We start from the raw sequence: 13,952 nt of genomic DNA, 5'->3' as shown, positions 1-13,952 counted from the left end.
TAAGGGAGCCACCTTAGGGTTGGCAAGAGACTTGAACCTAAAACTAAGAAATTTCTATAAAACAAATATTTGCTAAAGCAAAGAATATACTAAGGAGGACATTTTTAGAGTATGTTTGACTATTAGCAAGGATTATTTTAAATTCTACATGATTTATGACAAGCCATGAATATAAAAAAAAAACACATAAAGCATGTACCCTTCTAGGCAAGGAATAAAAACAGCTTTTTTTATGGTTGCTAATCACATCTGCTACTACTATTGCTATAGACTGTAAACACCCTTTGGTTTCAAAAGACTTCAAAACACTGCATCATTTCTTATCCAATAAAGACTTTTTAAAAAGAAAAATGTTAATTTTGTTACTGCATGCACACAGCTTGGTGACACACTAAAGAGAAATACATGCTTCAAGATGAGCGCTAAGGTGACACAGCAACCAGCAGTGACTGTCAATAACCAGACTGCTTTAGTTATGATGTCTACAGGATCCCCCACTCCACAGCCTTAGAACTCCTCATAGACATTGCTCACAGAGACTGTGTCCCTGCAAATATCATTTCATGCAATAGATTGCTTATAAAATTTGCTATCTCAATTGTACTCAAAATCTCAGAAATCCTTTATGCTTCTTTTATAACACACCATGCTAGAGTCACATGAAGACAGAATTTGGGGGACTTTTTGATGCTGGAAATATGAAGCGGACAACTCCGAGCCTAAGACGAGAGAACTGTGAGAACAGCTCCCACCATGGGGACCTTTGGCAAAGCTCTCTCTTATTGGACTCTAGGTAATAACAGAGGCACATGATTTTTGCATGTCTACTCTTACAAAATCAATTTTCACAACATAACCTTTCAAGAAATGAAAATGCTTCAGATGCTTTCCACCCTGCAAATAATTCAAATATCTGCCTGACAGGATTCAGTACACAAACTTTTCAGATTAGAATCAAAAGAAAAGCAGTTTATTGTTTTTACTCTAAGACAGATTAATCACTATAAAAAAATTTTAAAGTTACAAAACATGTTCCTTTTCTTTGCTTCCCCATGTTTTTGTTTTGAATAATATAAAGACAATGAAGATTTCAATGATGATAATGTAAAATGAATTTTATCTGTTTCTGGGGACCAGCCTCGACAAAAATACCCCTCACCAGGGTAGAGACGTGGGAATTTAGAAATATAGTAAAGAATATAAAGATGAGAATAAAAATAATAAAACGGAGAAACATATAGGATAGTATCGGTAGGGAATTCCAGTGAGTACTGAAAATTTAATTTCCAACTATTTAAAATACCCCTGACCCCAAAAGACTGCATTAACATGATACAAGGAAAAGAACAGTCATGGGCTACATTCATAGTTAAACACTCTGTTGTTAGAACAAAACAAGTCCTGCTTAGACACCGGACCAAAACATTGTAGGCAAACCACTCCCTGGGTGGAATCCCAAGTTATCTTCATAAAGGGAACTGGAACTTACTTAGTTGGATCCTTAGACTTTTTTTAATTTATTTATTAAAGATTTCTGTCTCTTCCCCGCCATTTCCCTCCCCCTCTCCCAATCAAGTCCCCCTCCCTCGTCAGCCCAAAGAGCAATCAGGTTTCCCTGCCCTGTGGGAAGTCCAAGGACCACCCACCTCCATCCAGGTCTAGTAAGGTGAGCATCCAAACTGCCTAGGCTCCCACAAAGCCAGTTCGTGCAGTAGAATCAAAAACCCAATGCTTCTGCTGCCACAGAGAAATGTGCCCAGCAATGGTGGCCAGATGGCACTGCAGCCTTTGGATCAGGCACATTCATGGCCTACTGAACCCGAGTTGCCCCCACAGCCAGCACAGAGTAGGGGTGAGGGCATGGGTTCTTGGCAGCTCAGCCAGTGGCCTTTGTGAAGCTGAGCAGAGCATCCTTCAAGGTTGCCTGTGCTCTTCAGCCCTGCACAAAGGAAACCAACTCCTGCAGCCACGCTTAGGCTGGGACCAGGTGGCTATGAGGTCCCTTCTCCAGTGCTTTGTTGGGAAATGAGAGCTACACTTGGAAATATAATCAAGAGGTTTCCAATAAAAGTTTTCTGTACTTTACAATTTCTTATTCGAAAAAAAAAACAAACCAATGCCATTGTTCTTGAGTTCTCAGTAGTCCTCATTGTCCGCTATGTTCAGCAAGTCCAGTTTTATCCCAGGCTTTTTCAGATCCAGGCCAGCTGGCTTTGGTGAGTTTCTGATAGAACATCCCCATTGTCTCAGTGTGTGGGTTTTTTTTTTTTTTTTTTTTTTGAGACAGGATTTCTGTAGGCAAACCATCTTCTGGGTGGAATCCCAAAGGGAACTGGAACTTAGTTGGATTTTTTTTTTTTTTTTTGAGGTAGGAACAATCTACTTCCCTATTCCTGGAGTACAAGGTCTGGCTATTAGCCACCTCTGTTGACAATAACCTTGAGAGTACAGAACTCTACAGACCACAACTAGGTGGGACCTTTGTTTGAGGTAGAAGTGTAATAACCATTGAAGGAACTAGAGGTAAGTTTCAACTCTCTGACCTTTGGTCAATGTGAAAATAGGCTCACATTTCCAGGCCTCCACAAACTGTGGAATAAAAAATATTTCAGTAGTATAATGGCCTTAATTACTAATTTATTAGATAAAATATATTGTCTTTTTAAATCCCAATTCCCCATCATTTTCAAAATCCCTAAGTTTGGATGATGCTTCCAATTGGCATGCTTTTCAACAACAAGCATTTGTCAGCTGGGCAGGGTCACAAACACCCGCGATGCCAGCACTCGGGGCTGACACAGGGCGATCACAATTAGAGGCTGGCCATGCTGAGTGCACCCATGCATATTAGTTACTTTACTGTGGCTGTGATAAAACACTGACTAAGTCAACTTACAGAAAAGAGAGTTTATTTGGCCTTATGGTTCCGGTGGGATGAGAATCCAACATGGCAAAGATGACAAAGCACAGCAGGAAGTTGCAGACACGACAGCAGGAAGAAGCTGAGAGTTCATATCTTCAAATGTAAACATGTAACAGAGACTGAGCAAAACTGAAATTACCTGGTGCTAGTAAGAAGGAAACACAGAACATGCAGCAAACCCACTTAGGAGTTCATTAGAGGAGGCATGCACAGGCCTGGAGAAGTCAGTGTGCAGGGAGAGAGAGAGAGGAAGATGGTGCATCCAACTTTTAAAAGGTGCCTAGAGCATGCGCACAGGGGTTGACGTGGCTATGTCATATGCAGATGGGGCTCATGCATGCATGCAAGGGCTTAGCTGAGTCTTACGTGGATGATGTAACCATGCATGCATGCAAGGGCTTAGCTGAGTCATATGTGGGTGATGTAATCCATACCTCATGTGGGTCATGCGGGGCCCTTTAACATCTGGCGGGGGGTGGGGGAGAGTATTAGTAACTTCTACCTGAGGGCTTGTCTGTACCTGTATGACCCCTAGAACCTGGAAGTATTAGTCTTATGTGACTGAAATCATTACAAAACTATAAATACTTGAAGTCTTTCCCCACTGACATATGCCCTCTAGCAAAGGCTACACCTCCTAAATCTCTTCCAAACAGTTTCACCAACTGGGGATAAAATATTCTGAGCCTATAAGGCACATTCTCATTTAAACAACTACACCCTGTCTCCAACAAATAAAAAAGAAGGCATGCAGGGAGCTGGCATTTAAAATGCATTATTAATCATGAAATTACAAAGACAAAGGAGGAGGCTAACAAGTCTATATCACATTTAATTAAACTATAATAGGCAATGATTTCTTTTCATGATGTTGGGGATAAATAAGGACAGTTCCATACAAAGGAAAAGAAACCTTATTATATTTTCCTTGGCCTTTCTGGGTGGCTGCCATCATAATTACTATCATCCTGCTAAGAACCCATGTTTGCCTGGCATGATAGCACTGCACAGAATGAGTCAGGACGGGCATGAACCAAGGTCAACTTGGGCTACACATGGGCGCCCAGTAATTCTAAGTCAATGTTAAAAAGAAAGTGTAAAGCTACCAGAGTGTTGTGGGATATTTGTACACGGTGTGAAAATGTATTGCTGTGATTAGTGTAATAAAAGGTGAATAGCCAATAGCTAGAAAGAGGTCAGGTAGGACTTCTGGGGCTAGAAAGGACTGTGGGAAGAAGGAGGCATGCTGGACAAACAGGAGACACTGAAGAAGCAGAATGGATGGTACATAGCGGACCATAAATTAATAGAAATGGGTTAATTTAAGTTATAAGAACTAGTTAAAAGCAAGCCTAAGTTAAGGCCACGTTTGCATAATTTACAAGTCTCTAAGTCATTACCTGCGGACTGGCAGTCCAAATAAGAAAGTACAACTACAACAGAGGAACCAGGGGGCAAAGAGATTGCCAGGCTCATTAAAATACTTGCCTTGTAAACTTCATAACCTGGTGATGTGGTGATTTCTTATTAATAAAGAAACTGCCTAGACCCATTTTATAGGCCAACCCTTAGGTAGGCGGAGTAAACAGAAGAGAATGCTGGGAGAAAGAAGCTGAGTCAGGGAGTCGCCATGATTCTCCCACTCCAGGCAGACGAAGGTTAAGATCATTCCTGGTAAGCCAGCTCTTGGGCTACATAGATTATCAGAAATGAGCTAGTCCAGGTGCGAGAGTTAGCCGAGAAAAGGCTAGATATAATGGGCCAAGCGGTGTTTAAAAGAATACAGTTTCCATGTAGTTATTTCGGGGCATAAGCTAGAGCTAGCCATGTGGGCGGCCAGGTGCCAGGGACGCAGCCCCACCGCTCCTACTTCAACAACCTGGGTTCTATGCCAAGAACCCATGGGAAAAAGAGAAACCAACTCCCAAAAGTGTCCTCTGACTTCTACACACACACTGTGATGTGTGTGTGTTTGTACAAGCATTGGCACACACACAAATATTCCTAATTTAAAAAGAGGAACTATACATTCTTTCAATAAATATTTAATGTTCCAGTCTTTTTACCCTTTTTAAAAAAGGATTATAGAAAGTAGCAAGCTGAGAATAAACATATAACCTTCAACCTATTCAAATAAAATTGCTTAAAATCAAAGTTAAAAAATTGAGGGGCAGGCAAGATGGATCAGCATATAAATGTGTTTATGCCAAGCCTGATAACCTGAGTTAAATCCTTAGAATATACATGATATGCAAAAAAAATCTCCTACGAGATGTCCTCTAACCTCCATACAAGTGTTGGGGACGGACACACACACACACACACACGATTAATGTTGTGGACCAATCTTTTTGTACAATATGAATATGTATTACTCTCAGTGGTTAATAAAGAGCTGACATGCTGATAGCTAGGTAGGATTTTCAGGGTAGAGGAATGCTGGGAGGAAAAAGGGTAGGGTCTCCAAAGTCTCAATCCAGACTCGAGAGAAGCAACATGGGAAGTTCATAGATGAGGTAATCGAGCCTTGGGGCAGCACATGTATTGGTAGAAATGGTTTAAGTTAAGTTGTAAGAGCTGGCTGGAGACAAGCCTAAGCTATCATATGATCATTTATAATTAATAATAACTCTCTGAGTAGTGATTTGAAACTGGCTAGTGGAACAGAAAAGTCTGCTTACAGATTAATTTTTTATTTAAAATACCCCAAAAAGAAACTGTAAAGATTCAAAACATATATTTATAATAAAACAGCTCATTTCTCAATGATATTCATGGAAGCCAGATTACCAGTAGAAGTGCAAAAAGAATATGACTATTAAAGAACTGGAATTCTATACCCAGCAAAAATATCCTTCCAAAGCAGACATGTGGTAAATAAACCTTCTTAAAGAAAAACTGAGAGCAATAATTACTATATTAGAAAGAAGCAATGTTAGAGCAACTTAAGACACAGTCTCAAAATAAAAATAACAAAAAAGGATAAGTGTTTATAGCTCAGTAGTAAAACTCCTGGATAGCATGCATGAGACCCAAGTTGAAGGGTTGGTTAAAGATTTAGGAAAGAAGAGAGGTAACAAGAATCGTAAAATGTGAACAAGTAAAAGTGTTATTAAATATTTGAAATGTACCACTATTTTATAAATCACTAGTAAATCTATCAAAACTGGGACAGTATTAGAAACGTTATTCATATTTTTAAAAATAAGGGGAAGGGAAAAGGAAACGTGTGTCTGGAGTTAATCTGTCCAAAATCCTAAAAGTAACTCTGGTAACTATAAGGGAAGAACCCTGCCTACAATCTCCACCACAATTAGGGAAAGACGCAGGTTACAAGATTTAGAGACATTTTTGTTGACACTGAGAAGCTATTTTCTCAGTAATACATCTGTGAACTGAAAATTTTCTGTTTTCCTTGCAAACCTTCCATCTGCTTCCAATTAAATCCAGGCCAGAAGAAACTGACCCTCTTCCTCTGGCTTCCAGATGAGATTGGCCAAAGAGGATGGTGAGCAAGAGACTGGAGTTCTAGGTAATCATCTCACCAGTTCCCTGCCTACTGTCACCATGGTTGATAAATAGTCCAAGCTAAGACAAGGGCTACTGTCAGGCAGCCCTCTGTTAGAGCTGCTCTGATAGGATCAACTAATGGCTCCTATCTCTTGCTCCTTTACATGTGGGAATATTGACTTTCATTGGAGTCATCATCAAGAAGCATCTCTGGCTCTTCTGTGTGTTTCTTAAATACGCACACACTTGCAGTTTCAACTGCCCTGTTTGGATGTGCCATCTACGTTCCACCACGACATCTGATAACATGAAAGGTAATAAAAATAGAATATTTTGATCTATATAGTCAATGTGTAGTAAGTACCAGGTAACTACCATATCCATCACCTCAACCTTCTATCATTTGTGTTATTACTCCTCAAAAGTCTACGAGCTGTTCTGATGCATGGATTTAACTATTGTCAACCATAGTCACCCGACTATCCTGTGTAGAGCAGTCCCAGTTATTTCTCCTAACTGTGGTGTTATCACAATGAACTCAACCTAGCAACTTACACAAAGAAAAGATTAAACAAATATTAAATTATTATCATTATCATTGACTATTCCTATTTACTTCACAGGTATAATACAAAATTGGCCACATAACTATTGTCAATTTATTTAAAGATTTTTATTTTGATTGCTAGTTAACAGATCAAATTTCATACCAGAAAGCCAAACCAAGGGAAAAAAGTGTACCTTTTACAGAGCTATACTTTGTCTGCCACAGATTAAAATGCAAGTAGTATATCTAAATTTCCTATGTAAATACACATCTGTGTGCTTCAGAAGAGAGCATTCACACAACAAGTGGCTCTGCTCCAGTTCATCATTATTGGGAAAGAAAAAGTGGCATAAACCAGGATCAATCAATTCAGCTGCCTATAGCTAACTGGATGAAGCCAAAGCAAGTCATTTGAATACATCATATACTTAAACAATTGCCCTAAGCCTCACCCCACGGCAAGAAGGATGTATCAGACACAAATCTAGCATACATTTCTGACCAAAAATAAGGAAAAATAAGAGTAGCAATTTGAAAACTTAAACTAAGAACAGATGAAAGATAGACCATCAAAATACAGTATCCATCTTTCAGTTTAATGTTGTAATTGAAAGTCTGGGCGTGCATGCCACTGGAGTTAAATAGCCAAACACAACCAGCAGCAGGAAAAGTGTATGACTGCCAGACAGGTCGCATATCCTTCAAAAACAACTGAGCTTACTGCCTGCAGGATCCCAAGACTAACAACGTATTTGGCAGCACAGACAGATGCTCTCTTCCAAATATTCTCTAGGTGAACAACAGTATTAATAACGATAAAGACTGGCGACGGCTAGGAAGGTCTTTGTCCCAGGTTAGCTGTGTGACTCAATGGGCAGAGGAGAAGGGTTCAAATGGCTCTCCTGTCCTGCATAAGCGGCTGCTGCGCATCAAGGCCTCTATGTGGACAACAGTCCAAGGCCCTGACTGCAGGAACAATTAGCCACCTTCCTGAATCAGATCCCTTAAGAATCACAATCTCCAACTCCCGCTCATAGAAACAGCTCAGACTTGATGCCACCAAGCAATGGAAGGCGGCCAGAGCAGAACACTGCACATGCGGGCTCTAACTGATGTTCTGAAGGGACCCATTGCATCATCTTTACGAGGAAACACTTGAGTCTTTGTCTAGCTTTCTAACTTAAACCCAGTCTTCTAAGAAGAAGAGACACCCAGAAACAACTATGTTTCCATGAGGGATTTAATTCCATCACTATAGTTATAAGTCCTCAAGCAAGCCAATTGGTGTATTTAGCAAAGCGATAGCCACAGCGGCCATGTGCAGTCCTAGGAGCCTGACATGCTCCTAAGGTCTGATATTAACTCAAATCCCCATAACAACCCTAAGGGAGAGCCTGGCAGAAGACTCCTTTCAGAGATGAAGGGACTGAGGTGCACTCTGCCGAGGTCTCAGTGGGTGACAGTCCTTGGCTTTCAGCATTGTGATAATCCCACACGGTTATTTACGCCTGGACTGGATTATCACTGACCTCAGGGGCTCCTATAACTCCTCTCCCTTACCTATTCCACTTATTCTCAAGTCAGTAATTCTTCTACATTTGCCAACAAAAAGGAAAACTTAATGTATCTCTCCTGGAGAAGAGAAGACTGCAAAAAATTTATACCTAGTGAAATTTCAAAATGTTCACTATGGTCAAGTCCTAAATAATTGAGAAGATGCCTTTGATAACCATTTGTAAAGGACATTTTCAATGAGATGATGGCATTCCTAATAATGTCAGTTATGCCCTAAGAGAAGTACTTTCTTGATTCCTTAAAAAAACAAACAAACAAACAAAAAGTGGGGGAAACAAGGTCTATGTAGCCCAGGCTGGCTGTGACTGAAGCTGAATCTGAACTCCTGATCCTCTTGCCTTTACCTCCCCAGTGCAAGGATTACAAGGTGTGCACCATGCTGGCTGGTTTATGCCATGCTGGGAATCTAGCCTGGGCTTCAGGCATACAAAGCCAACACACTACCAACTGACTGATATTTCCCAGCTGCCATGATTCTTATATACTATTTTACCAGTTTAATTTAGAAGTATCACCAAATACTGCTTTTTTTTCACCTTTTCTATGCAAAATACAATCAATGGATTCCCAGAAGCCAGCTATATTGGTGATACACAATGTGTAACATATATTGTATTGTTTACTCTGAAAACAGTGAGAAGTATGGATCTATTCCTTCCTGTCTTTCTTCCTGATCCCTCTTTGACTTCCAAACTGCCAGCTCTGGAGACAGAATCATCCTACCATGCTTGTCAAACGGAGTCCAGAGTTAGAGAATGAACATGCCATAGGCCAAGCCGTCCCCAGCTGAACAGTCCCACAGAACTCACTTTGAGCCTTACAGCACATCCCACACACACACCCAGTGTGTTCTGAGGCTCGATGTTATGTCTCCACAACAAGGGAGTCTACTGAACCAAGCTGATGCCCAGTGTGTAAGGGAGGGAGTCACCAACAGAAGCCCAGTCCTCAGGTACCCACTGATCCTGCAGTGCTTCTCAACAGGCATCCTGCGGCCATAAGGTTCTTATTTCCCCGTGTTCCGTTCCTCTGGCTTGTTTTCCAGGGCTTACATCCCAGAAAAGCAGTGTTCTCCCTCTCCTGTCAACAATCACTCCCATAAAGGCCCCTCTACATCAGAGACAGACTGTATTTCCATTAAAATTTTCTTTTTCACTCTGCAATACTTGAAGATAACCAGGCCCAGAAAGACAAGACGTTTCCTTTGAAGACGAAATGTCACTGGCGCTCAGTCTTGTCTTTTTTCTGTTGTTTGTAACAAAAGTCCTAAACCCTGAGAGTCAAGATACACTATTGAATTCTATTTGGTTTCCTATCCTAAACAAACCACCATTGAAGGTGCCAGATTAATTCTGAACACATTTGCTTCAGGGCACCTGCAGGGGCCACAGGCCTTTAATCTTCACATAACAAGAATGTTTATTCACCTCTGTTGGAAAGAGATGCAGGCCTGGGATGTCAGAGGTTAGTCAGTGAAGGAAGAAAATGGAAGGCTGTCTCAAGATAACAGAAGAAAGTACTGACCCCAAGAGTGCTCTCCCAGGCGCGCTCCAAGAACTGCCAAGTCTGGGTCACAGGTCCCATTTCACTCAAAGCCCTCTGCTCCCTCAGCTTCCCAATGTGCCAAGGAAGCAGCTTCAAGAACTACCAAGCAAGTTACAGGCTTGCAAATTACGTGAGCGCCTGACAACAGAACCTGCGGATACAGCTGTCTTAGACTAGAGCAGCATCCAGATAGGAACACAACTCACACGCGAAGAGCCTTTTAATGACCTGACCCACATGACATGGACCACTCAGAAGAAACAACAGAAGCTCCGATGAGAAAACTGCCACCAAGAGTCAGCTATAGATAAAAGTACCAATCCCTCTTGTGAAACTTTAAGACAGGGTCTTACTTTGAGCCCAATCTGGCCGGGACTCAAATAGCAGATGTGTTTCAAAATTGTGAAGTCCTGCCTCTGTCACGTGAGCACTGGTCTTGCAAGTGTACTCCGCCACACCCAGCTCCAGCCACATATTCTTAATGTTTTTCGCGAGTCTGAAGTAAAGGGTTCAGCACAGCGCTGAGTCACAGCACGGTGCTCCCGACAACGGATTCACAATTTATCTGCCTACAATAGCTATGTTTTATTCTCATAGCGCTTCTTGAATGATAGAATTATCTAAAATGAAAATTGAAAGACATTCTAATCTATAAACTGGAACAATATTTTCCCACAAGCTAAACAGATTTAGTGGCATACATGATTTTTTCACATAAGTCTGTAAACGTACTTCAGTCGCATGCAAGGCCTTCTCTGTCCCCGCCTTACCAGTTTAAGGCTTTTGACTAACTAACCGTTTAGCTACAAAGTCTGTAGCCTTGGGTATCAAATTCGGAAATGTTTTTCCAGCATTTTCTTCCTCTTTCCAATTCAGAATTAAATACTAAAAGTTACACATAGATAACAAAAGAATACAAGATCAGAAAAGGCAAAAATTATTTATTGTGGTTAAAAACTTCACTCTTTGTTTTACTTTTGTCATTTTTGAGGCAGTGTCTCGTGTGATCTGGTTTAAACGTGTGACCTTCCTGGTCTGGTCCTGTCTCCTACCTCTGGGACTAGGAGCGTGCACCAGCACACCTGGCAAGGTCAACTTTACCCTAAACATCTTCCGGCAGTTAATCTCTGTTCGATTCAAAGTGAGACCCCAGCCCTCTAACAGTTCTAGATCCAAAGAGACTGGGATGAATGATTGGAAGCGTCACCCTAGCCCCTGGCCAGGGAGTTACATCGGTCCAGACTCCAACTTCCAGCCTGCAAAGCACTGACCCCTCCCCAGAGAGGGTCAGGGCCACCCCCACAGGGTATTTAAGCACCAGAAAAAGAAACACGTGGTTTAAGGTTTGCATGGGCTGTTCCTCTTCCCGCCATGGTCCATCAGAGAGTGTTGCATTTATTAAACATGGTCATTTTAATTCAGTCTAATCTGGTTTGATTGGAGTTCTTTGTGCTGGCACAGCGGCTTGTATTAAGATTAAACCAAACAATCTCTCTCTAATATTGCAAACAGATAAAACCAAATCCCTCTGAACTTGTGCTTCTTTGAATCTGATTTTAGATCTAACATCATCTAAGCACAAATTCTGAGACCGCCTGCCTTCATGGTACTGACTGAGGTAAAGAAGACGGCACGGGTTCACTTCTTCCCATCACCATCATAATCTACACCCCGCAATGCTTATGTATGCCTGGACAACCTGTTTATGGCGGGTCTCCAGTAGTTCCTATCCTGGGCAGTTCTAGATGATTGCATTATTGTCATACCCATAGTTCCACAGTCTTCCTTTATACTGTCTATCCAGCCTTTTCTGTGCCTTCCTTTTTGCCTTATCCCGTGCACTCCTCCAAGCAGTGCTGTCTTCGGCAGATACCAGAAGATAGACAGGCCTCACTCTAACAGTGAGTAAATCAGTACTGCTAAGTAGAACAGGTTCTACTTAGGAACACAGAGGATATTTGAAAAAAGGGCATTCACTGAAATAAGCCAGTCAGCAAGAAGACCATTTGCAACCAAGCACAAAGCATCATGGCAGAGCTTGGCTTTGGAGAACGTAGGCTTAAACAGAGGAACACTAAAAGCAACTGTTTGAATTTAGAAAATCAAATTTAACTTCATGAATACAAATTCATTTTATCATGCTCAGACATTTTATTATGCCAGCATGACTATGCATGCATAAAAAGATCTAAATGTGATTTATTTAGTAAGAACATAACTCTAAGGTATCAGATAAAAGATTGCCACCTACAGCATCGGTATCCGGCAGCTAAGGGCCAGTGTGAAGATGCTGACTGCTAAAAATGACTGCTTGTAGTCAACAATAGCCTACAACGAAATCCTATTGCTCCCTTTTCCAAGCTACCAGGAAGGCCAAAAGCCACACAAACACACAAGTGAGTATATGGAAGATGACAGATGGCAGACAGACAGACAGACTGATGAGAGAAGTCTGTGTGTATGTCTGAGGACAACGAGGGAATTTTCTGTGGCTAATAAAGGTAAGCATTCTACATGAAAATCTGTTTAGAAGAGGTCTAAGTCAAACATTCTGATGTAACATAGGACAAATTACTTATTTGTAGCTGCTTTGAATAAAGTATCAATCAGCTAATGCTTACACTATCTGCTTCTCTGCTATCAAGTCTGTTGTCTCACGGCCTGTACTTTGAGACCTGCTGGACAGAGAAAAGCCTGGCTCGAGTTTGAGGGAACCGAGTGAGGATGAGACAGCAAAAACTAGGTAGCCATCCAGTCAGCCAGAGGGGGGGCTTGGCTGTCTCTCATTGGCTGGAGGGAACCCCACATCACATGATGTCACTTAACCTAAATAAGCAGCAGCTCACAGTAATAAACTGAGTTCCTGCTTTGACTTGACTCCCTATGGCATCTGATTGTCCTGCCTCGTGGGGCTGTAAACAGGCAGATAGCACACTCACTTTTCCCTGGGGAATAAGGATAAGGAGGCCTGGCAAAGTCATAGGTTCTAGGCCACTCTCAAAGTCAGGAAAGGTCTCTAAGACTCTCTCATATAAAGGCAACGTGACTGCTCCATTGAGAAATGAAGGAATATAACCATACCTCTAACAGCAAGTGAGGCTACACACAGAAGTTCACTGCAGATGTCCTTTGAGAGAAAAACTAAGTAAGGCCTTAAGAATATGATGAACAGAAAAAATAAATTCATAAAGATAAATGGAGCTGAGGGCATGACTTGGTAGTCCCGCCCTGGCCTCACGTGTGAAGCACGGGGCTAGAATCGCTCACAGGGTATAAAAGGCTGAGGAACCCCATAGTCCAGCAGTCTGTGAACAGGACCTACCACTGACTAAATGAGACACAGCATCTCAAACAAATGAAGGAATGTGGCCGTAACAGGACCCACCGCTGACTAAATGAGACACGACTTCTCAAACAAATGAAGGAATGTGGCCGTAACAGCCTACAGCTAGTTCCATTACCCTAGAGGACATTCAGTGTTGTTAAAATTTTTCAGTACTTAGACTTTTATCCCCAGATGAAACTATACAACCCTACAAACATTTCAACAGAAACAATGGAAATTTTCATCATAAGGCTTGAAGTTGTTAAGCGCCTAGGTGGATATACCTGTAAAGCATCAACCTGTGACGCCATATGTCCTCACTTATGAAAATTAAAGCTCTTTCCCAGGTCATGGAAAGGGCTCAGACAGGTAAGGCACTGACCCCCAAGCCAGACAACCTGAGTTCAATTGCCAGGATCTACAAGGTAGAAGGACAGAACCAACTCCTACAAGCTGTGCTCTTACCTGGACACACTGCTGACACACACACACATACACACACACACACACACAGACACACACACACA

At 41.6% G+C, this 13,952-nt stretch overlaps 1 protein-coding gene across 1 annotated transcript in view; it reads right to left on the bottom strand.

Annotated features, from left to right (window-relative positions):
- Positions 1-13,952, bottom strand: part of Bbs9 (Bardet-Biedl syndrome 9) — a 384,815-nt gene that overhangs the window by 261,787 nt on the left and 109,076 nt on the right. The gene's annotated exons all lie outside the window — the stretch shown is intronic.

The sequence above is a fragment of the Microtus ochrogaster genome, chromosome 5, assembly GCF_000317375.1.
Source record: "Microtus ochrogaster isolate Prairie Vole_2 chromosome 5, MicOch1.0, whole genome shotgun sequence".
In the NCBI taxonomy this organism is placed as follows: Eukaryota; Metazoa; Chordata; class Mammalia; order Rodentia; family Cricetidae; genus Microtus; species Microtus ochrogaster.
This window is presented reverse-complemented; position numbering and strand designations above follow the sequence as displayed.